The sequence below is a fragment of the Felis catus genome, chromosome E2, assembly GCF_018350175.1.
Source record: "Felis catus isolate Fca126 chromosome E2, F.catus_Fca126_mat1.0, whole genome shotgun sequence".
NCBI classification, from domain to species: Eukaryota; Metazoa; Chordata; class Mammalia; order Carnivora; family Felidae; genus Felis; species Felis catus.
Window position 1 is genome coordinate 32,213,683 of NC_058382.1, and position 11,049 is coordinate 32,224,731.

General features: G+C 49.8%; 1 non-coding gene across 1 annotated transcript; it reads left to right on the forward strand.

Annotated features, from left to right (window-relative positions):
• Window positions 1-221: 221 nt before the first annotated feature.
• TRNAP-UGG lies at window positions 222-306 on the forward strand. The gene has a single exon. It is a non-coding gene; the product is annotated as a tRNA-Pro (tRNA).
• Window positions 307-11,049: the final 10,743 nt, after the last annotated feature.

Here is an 11,049-nt window from a genome sequence, read left to right on the forward strand (position 1 = left end):
ACACAGCCATAGACAACATGCAAATGAATATGTGGGCTGGGATTGTGTTCCAATAAATCTTTCTTTACAAAAACAGGTGAACTCGGCCCCCGGGCCATAGTCTGTAGGCGCCGACTGTGGACTGAGAGAATGGTTCCCGGATCTCGGGCCGGGGTCACGACCTACTGGATTCTCAAGCTTCAGGAAATCAGTTCATCTCATTACATGAAATTGAGAGGGGCGCCCGGGTGGCTCAGTCGGTTGAGCGTCTGACTTGGGCTCAGGTCATGATCTCAAGGTTCGTGGGTTCGAACCCCACGTCGGGCTCTGTGCTGATGGCTTGGAGCCTGGAGCCTGCTTCGGATTCTGGGTCTCCCTCTCTGTCTGCCCCTCCCCCGATCATGCTCTGTCTCTCTCTGATTCTCAAAAACAAATCAACATTAAAGATTTAAAAAAAAAAAGAAATTGAGATAAGGATGTGGTGAGAATCAAATAACTGAATATGTGACTTAGAATTTTTCAAAACGGAAAGTATTATCGTGTGCCGTCCTTCGAGGTTTTTAAATTAGAACCCACATTGATTTTAGCACAACAAACTCAAGTCTAGGCAAGCCTGCAGACTTTGAGATCTCAAAGGAAAGAGCTCAGTGTTTTGGATGAGATCCTACTGATTTTCTGAACACAGTATATTCACTGAGTACCAATTATGCGTCAGACGTGGGGCGACGGAAGGCGCTGATGCCGTGCCGTGCTCTGTGATAATGTTTGAGTTTGAGGGAGTACCTATTTGGGTTATCGGTGAAAAAAAAAACCTTTCAGACAAAACAATTATTTTAATTTAGTGCTTTTGTGTTTCAAAACCAATCCACTAAGATGTGACTCTGAGGTCCTTAAGTACAATTCACATCTGAACTTGACTCCAGTTGGATTTGGTCAGTATAGTGTAACCACCAGGGTATTAATTGAAGCACGAGGAAATACCTCTGGTCAGTTTCATTACCTAATGGCACTTTGGTTTTCTAATGCATCTTACTAAAGAGCTGTTGCATATGCATAGACTAGTCCAGATTTTACAAGGAAGAGTTTATGCTGATTAAAAAACAAAAACAAAACTGGCCATATTCTCCTTAGGCTTCAAGAACTTATTTTTCCTATTAGTTTTCCCACATATGACTGTACTTTAAAATAATGGCTGGATTTCATTGAACACTATTAGTATTTTTTGTTGTTGTTTGTCTATAAAATTTAAAATCCTCTGCTGGTTTAATGTATATGTCTGAGTTGAGTTCCCGAATATTACTGACTATAAAAGACGCATTCCCTCAAATGTTAAATAATTTCTTTAAAATGTGGTGGTTATGGGGTGCCCGGACGGCTCAGTGGGTTGAGCGTCCGACTTCAGCTCAGGTCATGATCCCACCATTCATGGGTTTGAGCCCTGCGTCGGGCTCTGTGCTGATGGCTCAGAGCCTGGAGCCTGCTTCCGATTCTGTGTCTCCCTCTGTCTCTCTGCCCCTCCCCTGCTCGCGCTCTGTCTCTATCTCTCAAAAATAAATATTAGCAAAAATTTTTTAAAAATAAAAAATGGTGACTTTATGCTAGGCATAACATTTTGTTTTCCTTACCCTGACTTCCTTTAAGAATTAAGTGTACCCTTTGCTAATTCAATTACTCAGTATCGATTCTAAACTTTCTGTTTAAAACCTGATTTGATGGAAAGCCATTTGAAATGTTAGTTCGTATTGTTCTCTCCGAGTGTGGGAGCACTGATATTCCATGCCTGATACATGATCCGGTTCCACAGGGTTTTATTTTTGTTTTAAAACATATTGAAAGCACAGTCTAAAATAAGACTACTTTAAACTGTAATCATATCAATTTATTAAGTACCGACTGAGTTCCATTCAAATTTATGAGGGGGGAGAAAAAAGGAAATAAGAAATAACCAAGTCCTAACCCAATAGAAAGAAATTGTGAAAAGACCTTTTTTTTTTTTTCAAAGTTGGCCCTTGTTCAAGCTACATATGGTCACATAATCTTTTAAAAAGCACAACTCAAGTCTCAATTTAATTATGTAATAGCATAAATGGAATTACACTGCTGATGAAGTTCAGTGCTTAAGCATCAGCACAGCAGGCTGGCTGAGTGACCCTGACTCAGTGCGCTTGGCCACTGAGGCAGCCCGGGGCACCTCCACGTCTTACCTCCCCTGAGCTAAATCACGGTCACTGGGCTGGATGGATCCTTCACATTCACGGCCTTCCAGTTACCTTGTAAACACGATCGTGATGCAAAGTCAACGACCGCTTAACAGGACGACCTTCTGTACGCGTTCTCCTTTTTGTATTTTTTGGGTCCCAGGGATGAGCTGATGGAAGAGCCTTGGCTTTCATAGAAGACTTCTAGCTTGAACTCTGGGTAGACTGAGCAAACGTTCTACTGAGCAAGTCTGCTTGGGCTCTGTACTGCTCTCGCTGTCCGCTGTGCTGGCCGGCCTCCGTATTGCTAATAATCTGCAGGGAACACAAAAGGCTTTCAGTTCAGCTTTTCTCCTTTTACAGACGAAGCAGCGAAAATATGAGTGAATACCTTTGGCTATGGGTCATACCCTTGGTGGCTTGAGCTGGGGCCTGGCTCTTCTGATGTCAGCCACGGCCTTTAGATCAACACCATCCTTTGGTGGGCACATCCACCAAGCTAGACCCCCTCCTCTCGTGGCGCTGTCCGCATAGACGTCCATCAGGGCGCACATCACAGTGTCTTTGTGTTTCCCAGTAGCATTGGAACTCTTCAAGGGATTGCATTTTATTCTCTGTATGCTCAGCACCTAGAACAGGGTCTATTGCGTATTTATAAAGGGCACTGTAACCAGAGAATTGTCTCCGCACAATGACAGATCTTGAGTCTTTATATTTACTAGCTCACAGAGATTTGTTTTGTCAATGTTTTTATTTATTTTTGAGAAAGAGAGAGAGAGGAGACATGGGGGAGGAGCGGAGAGAGAGGGAGACACAGAATCCAAAGCAGGCTCCGGGCTCTGAGCTGTCAGCCCAGAGCCCGACACAGGGCTCGAACTCATGAACTGCAAGATCATGGCCTGAGCTGAAGTCTGACGCTTGATCGACTGAGCCCCCCCACCCCCCACCCCCACCCAGGTGCCCCTGGAGATTTCTTTTTTCAGATAAGAAAACAGACCCAACAAAGTTGGATAATCTACCGAGGTTCTCATTACCGCTAAGCGGCAAGACAAGATTTGGACCTAAATCTGTCTCCCAGACCCAAGTTCTTTGGATCCTACCCCGAAATAATGGAACGTAAGGTTAAAAAAAAAAAAAAATGACAGGTTCCCACAGAAACCGTATTTGAAGTGCCGTGAGACTTGGGGAAGGAATCACCATCGGCCTGAAAAATTCCTTGGCCCGTCTGCCCTCCAGGACTCTCAAATAACATCCAAGTCCAAAAGCGTGCTCCCCTGCTCATTTTCCAGTGGGAGTCTGTCCATGGCAGTGTGCTGCACCTCTGTGCCGTTAGACCTGAGAGCCATAGGAGATTAGCCTTGAGAATTTCAGTGGAGGAGGAGGGCACCTCGGCCCGGTTAATCAGAAAGCATGCCAAGGTACTCCCAGTAAGCCCCAAAGAGCTGTGCTAATGCAAGGCAGGCAATAACCCATGTAGCCTCTTAGTGGTGGCTAAATCCAACCATGGCTCATGCAGCGAGCCACCTGCCAGAAAGCCACTTGTTGGTCACAGCGCCATCCCCTGCCTGCCACCATGTGTCACTCTGTCTCATCAGAACCACTCAGCTGCTCCTTAGAACTTGTGAAGCTACTATTTGATCGCTCAAACCATTCTGCCAAGGGCGTGCTTACGGGTCATTAGCTACTACGCCAACTTGCATTGTCTGTGAAAAACTAGATCTGGGGTGGTATTTCTGGCCTTTGGAACCGACATGTGATCGAGGGTGATGACGGAGATGCTTTCTCACAACGTGCTAACTTGCTCCTATTAGAAAGAAGCCTTCTGGGGGTGCCTGGGTGACTCAGTTGGTTAAGTGTCCAACTCTTGATTTCGGCTCGGGTCGTGATCTCGCAGTTCGTATGTTCGAGCCCTGTGTCGGGCTCTGCTCTGACAGTGCAGAGCCTGCTTGGGATTCTCTGTGTCCCTCTTCTACTCGTGCTCTCTCTCTCTTTCAAAGCATAAATAAATTTTTTTTAACGTTTATTTATTTTTGAGACAGAGACAGAGCATGAACGGGGGAGGGTCAGAGAGAGAGGGAGACACAGAATCTGAAACAGGCTCCAGGCTCTGAGCGGTCAGCACAGAGCCCGACGCGGGGCTCGAACTCCCGGACCGCGAGATCATGACCTGAGCCCAAGTCGGCCGCTTAACCGACTGAGCCACCCAGGCGCCCCTCAAAACAAATAAACTTTAAAAAAAGAAACCTTCCGGTTCAAATAACATGGTAACTTACAGAGTCACCATTTTTTTGTGTTTCCTATTCTATTACCTTGCCTTGAAAAAAAAAAAATCTGTGGGGGCGCCTGGGTGGCTCAGTCGGTTGAGCGGCCGACTTCAGCTCAGGTCATGATCTCGCGGTCCGTGAGTTCGAGCCCCGCGTCGGGCTCTGTGCTGACCGCTCAGAGCCTGGAGCCTGCTTCAGATTCTGTGTCTCCTTCTCTCTCTGACCCTCCCCCGTTCATGCTCTGTCTCTCTCTGTCTCAAAAATAAATAAACGTTAAAAGAAAAAAAAAAAAAGAAAAAAAATCTGTGCTTCTTACTTTTGCAAAAAAAAATCCTTTTAGAAATCGAAAGTTATCCTTTTTTTTTTTTCATTTTAAATAGGATAGTAAGAAGGAATAACTCATCATGCTTCCCTTTTTGCTTTGATTGCCAGGAAGCTCTAAACCAAAATCTGTTTTTCCTTGCACACGTTTTCCCCTGGTTCGATTGAATCACCATAATCGTTACCCATCACCCCATTATTACCCGGCATTGTTCTTTTTCTGTTCTTTTACCGTTTCTGTCCTTTTTGGGGGGGAAAGATGCCTAATTTCTTTTTGAAAAGCAGAGGAGTATAAATAATTGAATCATTCTTAACCCCAATCCACACTGCAGATAAATGTAGCCTTTCAAAAATGATTCTTCCCTTCACCCTGCCATTCTGAAATTCCCGATGGCACATCCTTCATAGGAGCAGAGAACCACTGATGCTATACCTTGCATTTGGCCTCCAGCCTAGACCTCAGACACAGAAGCTGAGTTAGGGCCTCTCTTCGGGTACTCGGGAGGATCAATGTTATTGCCACTGGCAGCCGCCAGCCCCTCCCACAGCCTCCCTCCAACAGGTTACAGGATCAAGGTACTCTGATGCTTGTTATCACTTATTACGGTTGACATACAACCATCCCAGAATAACATCTATTTTAACGTCGGAATTATTTTTTTCTAAAATTAATGGGCAAGATCCTAAAGCTCTCCTTATTACAAAAGACAATGTGATTAATCACAAATAAAACCCCTCTGAGCATAAACGAATAAGGTTTGAGCCACTTCGAGTTATTTTCCCTGTCTGATAAAACCATTATCACATTTACAGCTTTTATAATGCTGAACCACATTCCTTTGATCATCTTATAAAATTAATTGATCTTGCTTATCTATTGTTCTATTTTAAATCATTTAATTGAGGATATTAAGAGAAGTAATGGTAACAACTGAGGCGTTTATTAGGCACTGATGTTCAAACCTGCAGTGTGATGTTCATCATCTGAATTTCTCTATCACCAAATTCTATTCTTGTGGGAATTTACATATAGAACACCTCCAGCCACAAATAATTTGCTGTTGCCTGACGTTCTGAAGGACAGACGTACGCTGTGGCAAATCACTGCGGCTATACTTAATTTTAATTATTCTTTTAAATCAGATAGATACCCTGCAGTGAAATTCTTATAATTAAATAGAACTTAAAAGTTTCTAAAAGCCTTAATTTCAACTTCAAATCTAAATGCAAATGAATGCAGGAAAGGGTCTCCCTCCCCCACCCTCCCTCGACAAAATTATGAAGGAATTCTCTGAAAGCTTAGGTTGATCGGGAAACCTATATTGTGGCTCCAAAGAGGCCCTTCAGCCCCCGAGGCCACTCCCTTCTGCACTGCCTGGCCAGGGTCACCTGCCGGAGAGTCTGGAAGCCCCAGTGTCCCCAAATGACAGGTGGATGCATTCAGAGAAGTGGTCCCAGGGAACAGGATGGTGGAATTGACGGGCGGGACGGGGACAGGGAGGGAGCCCATTAAAGGTACGCTAACAAACCAGTCAAACTGGGGCTTGAGCCTGCTGGAGAGCACCGGGAGTCAGCGTCGAATGCGGTGGGTCTCAGAGTTATCCCATCTGACGGGCGAGGGAGCGGAGGTACTTATCCTTCACTCCAATCAGTCATTAACAGGGCTCGCTTCCAAAGAGGGTCAACTCCCCGGCACGGAAGTCCTTGAGTGTGAGCCCCGTGGGTGCCTCAGCCCGAGAAAGACCCCAGGGAGAGGGCCCCAGCTGCTAAGGATCCCTGAGGGACCTAAAGAAATAAGGGACCAGGGGCACTATCTCCGGGGTAGGAAACATCTTTACCATAGGGAAGTTGCTGCTCAGCAAAGTCAAGGAACTTTCCCAAGGCAGCACAGCAAGAAACAATGTAGTCCGAATGCACCCCGTCTCCAGAGCTTGGGCCCTTAACCGGGAAACCTGCCAGATGCGGTACCAATGCCGACCTCCTCGCTCGTGCTCCCGGTGCGCCTCCCAGCTAGGGCGCTCCCGTGTCGTCCTGGCGACTCAGGACCCAGCTTCCTGGCTCCCCTGAAGCCCCTCCAGAATCGGGACCACTCCCACCTCAAGCCTTCACCGAATTCCTGCACCGCCTTCCATCTGATCTCTGCGATGGGACAGGAAACCCCGCAGTGTCGTCTCCGGGCACTGACCCAGGGGGGGACAGTCCCAAGGGCAGGAAAAAGCATTTGGCAGACAAAACCACAACCCGCCAGACCAAATTCTCATCCAAAAAGAAGCAAAGTGGCATTAAACATTTTTTTAACGTTGATTTAGTTTTGAGAGACAGAGGGTCAGCAGGGGAGGGGCAGGGAGAGAGGGAGACACAGAATTCGAAGCAGGCTCCGGGCTCCCAGCTGTCAGCCCAGAGCCCGACGCGGGGCTGGAACTCACGAACCGCGAGGTCGTGACCTGAGCCGAAGTCGGACAGTTAACCGACTGAGCCACCCGGGTGCCCCTGAACGTATTTTAAGAATACGTTCAAGTCAAAGTTTCAGAAGGCATTGGTTTCTGGGCAGGGGGGGAGGGGGAAGAGCTTCTTTGCCTTTAAAAACTGCTCTGGAAGATGGTGACAATGGCTGTGACCTCAAGGTGCCCCAAGAAAGATTTGCCCTCCACTTTTACACCGTAGATCCCTATTGAAGTTTTCAAACTTGCTCGTGTTGATTTGAAATTTTACTGTCCTCTGTACCTAATATCATGTTGCTGTTTTCCTCATCCCCCCAAAAAGGTTTGCCTCTTTACAAACGATCGTGGTTCTTGAGGATACATTTTCCTGGACCGTCTCCCCCTCAAAGTTCATACAAAATTCTCTCTGTAGGACACCGTAGGTCTCCGTGACGTGCACTCAAAAGTCTTCAGGGGCAGATAGGTTACGAGAGCACGTGAGGTGACCCAGGTAAGGTCGAGGACAAACTGGAGGTCACGGCACGGTGGTGCCTTCCATTGTTGAGGGACACCCGGAAACGCAGCGTGTGAAAATCTCCCAGATGCTCAATATTGCCAACTGATTTCGTTACATTTTCATGGTAATGCAGGCTCAATCCATACACGCGTGTGAGCTGCGGGGACCGAGCCCAGGGGCCACCAGAACACGGAATGCGGCTCGCAGGCCGTTTGTGGTCGTGTTCAACGGGGACAAGAGTTTCAAGTCTTGAAATCTACACGTGACACCAACGCTGTGGCCGCAAGGGGTTCCTACGCTTCTTTTGCGGCTTTCTGGTCTCCCTTCCCCAAACCGTAGGCACCTAAAGCAGACTTGTGCCCGTCAACTGAGTGAGCCTTTCATCCACCGGAGATGGATGGGCACCTGCCGTGTGCCAGGCACTCTCTAGACACGGGGGAAACAACGGTAAACAGCCAGACCAAACTTCTCTGCCTTCGTGGCACTTCCTTGATGGGGACGATGATACCCACCGCACCTGGGTGACTAGGAGCCGGGGGCAGGTGATGGACTAAACGCATCGAAAGGACCGATGTCCCCTGGTGCTGAGCTCGGTGTGGCCGGGCTCTGCCTGCTGCCCAGCCCGCCTTCCCCTTCCCCTTCCCCTTCCCCTTCCCCTTCCCCTTCCCCTTCCCCTTCGAAACCGGGAGCCTCACCGTCATTTCTGGAGCCTCACGTTTGCCTTCAAGTAGCTGTAACCCAAGCCAGATTGAACACAAGCCCCAGCACCTTCCCGGCTTCGTCTCTGCCCGCCCCGTGGAGCCGCGCGCGGCAACTGTGATTGTTTCACTGAAAACCACTTAGCAGACGAAATCTCTCCCCGCAAAGAGCGCCCGTCCCTTGACCTGTCCTTTCAGGCTGAAGTCAGCGGGAGATGCGCACGGGGCGCGTGTGTTATTTGACAAGCGTTACATCTCCTACAACAGCAGAGACACAACCTTAAAGCTCATTGCCTGGTGCCATTTTGAACCCGGGGTGCCGGCGAGATGGCATTAGGGGGTAATAAGAAAGCTGATAGCTCAGAGCGGAGACGCGGGGTGGGGGGGGGGTGCACAGACAGCAAAACAGCAGAGCAGTGCTTTGCTGCGATTTTGATCATAACCCGAACAGGGGACTCACTCATTTTGCTCCAGACGCGCACGGACGGCACACGAGTTCCGGGCTGCACTGCGGCTGTTAAAAGCCAGGGCATCTCGGTGACACGCAGCAAACCAGAGGGAGTCCCTCTGCCCAGCCCCCCTTCCCAACGTTGCAGAACTAACACAAACTCACGGACACGCGCAGTAGAAGCGGTCAAGGGGTGGTGTTCTTGCCGGAAGGAATTCGATGAAGTGGGGGCGGAGGCAGGCCTGCTTTCCTCACGGAAAACGCTGGAAGGGGCCATAGTCCTGGAGGAGGGTCAGGATATCAGAGGGCAAGTTTTAGCTCCGCCCAAGCCGCGCAAGTGGAAGGCACTCTGGCTTGGTTGGTGCCGGGGCGGGGGGTCTCCTCCAGCTGCCATAGGCTGCCCGGGCGTCACCCCTGCTGTCGAATACAGAGCCTTAGTCAACAGCTCCATGGGAGGCCCATTTTACAAACCAGGAGGCAGAGGCCCAAGGAAGTGAAGTGCTTCCCCTAAAGTCACACATCAAGCCTCTCCTCGGTGCCAAGCAGTGCCCTACGTGCTGAATCCGGAGGGGACGAGGCCCTGGACCTAGTGAGGAAGCATACGGCATCACTGCTACATGGAGTAGAGACCCAGCAAGGGTGAGGGGAAGCCCACGGGTGCGGAGATGAGCGATGCCCAGAGCAGATCCAGAGCCCTCCGAGTATATACGTTCCTGGGGTTTAGGGCATCCCAGTTAGAAGTTTTTTTCAGTTGTGAGTGACAGGGAATACAACTCAAACTGCTTAACAAGTTAATAATTTTTAAGCGTGTTCTCATAGTTAAAACATGAAGAGTTCCGCCACCTTCAGGCCTGGCTTGATCCAGTGGCTCAAACAATGTCATGAAGATTCAGTGTCTCATCACCTCTTAATTAACATTTCCATCCACGTTGGCTTCACTTGCAGGTAGATTTTCTCCATGTGACGGGTCCCCAGCCACCCCAGATTCATTCTTCATAGCTCTAACTTTGACAGAAAGAGAAAGCTTCCTTTCCCCAAGCAGCTTAAACAAAATCCCCAGGCCTGACTCTCATTGGCCCAAATGCGGTGACATACGTATCTCTGAACCAATCACCTTGGCCAGAGACATGAGGTTATCTGATTGGCCAACTCAAAACACAGTCTGGGAGTGGAGTCCACGCTACCCAAACCACATTGGCTGAGACTATGGCAAGGGCAGTTACCCAGGAGGACGATCCAGACGGTTGTCCTGGGGCTGACCCGGTGAAGAAACAAAGATAGCCCTCAGAGCGGGCTGGCCTTTGACGAGAAAGCTAAGACCCTCCACCTCTATTTCCAGGCTTTGCAAGTACTGAGTTGCATAAAATCATAATCGCCCCAGACGCCTCGGCCACGTACCATTTCCGGCCCCGCGAGGCGGCTCTTCCCCCCTCTCTGGATCATAGTCTGGATCGCTTGCCTTTCTCCCCCTTGCAGACGCCGGACGGCAGGAGGCGGATTAAGGGGTCAAGAACGAGCCCCGGGCCCCCGGCCCAGGCGGGTGAGGCCGTCACGTGCTGCCTGGGGCGCCGGGTTTCCTTGCGGAATCGCAAGCCCTTCAACTACAGCTCCTGTCGGGTATTCAGTGAGAACGGCTCCGGGACGGCTCTTGTCCTCAGTTTCTCCTGTTGGAGAGAAAGGAGCAGGCGGGGCGGCCGCGGGAGAAACGCCGTGTGGGTTCACACTGGAGAGTGTCCAGTTTCCCACCGAGTTCGAAATAAACAGCGCTTGGGCACGAGGCTGCACCAGCTCCAGAGGTGGGTCTTCTGACGGATTCATCCCGCTCAGCACAAAGACGCGCACTGTTCTTGGGTTCTGCAGATGACGGGCTGTTCTCAGGCACGAGTCTGAACACGCATCCCGGGGGCTTGGAAAATCTGCTTCCCCCCGGGGCCGGCGGCTCCCTCATGACCGGCCTCATGGGTCTGTGAGAAGTCTGGCCGGGCCTGGATGACGGGGAATTTGAGCGTGAGGGTAACTAACTGGCTTCTGGAGGGCTGGGGCCGGCAGAGGGATCGGGGATCTGGGGTCTTTCAGGGGTCCCAGGGCGCAGGCCTGGACGGCGGGGAGCGGGGGACAGAGGCCGGGGGGGACAAGGAGAAGAGAGGCGTATTGGCCCCTTAGCCCCCAAAGGAGGAGGGTGGGCAGTGTTCCCTAGGTAGTTC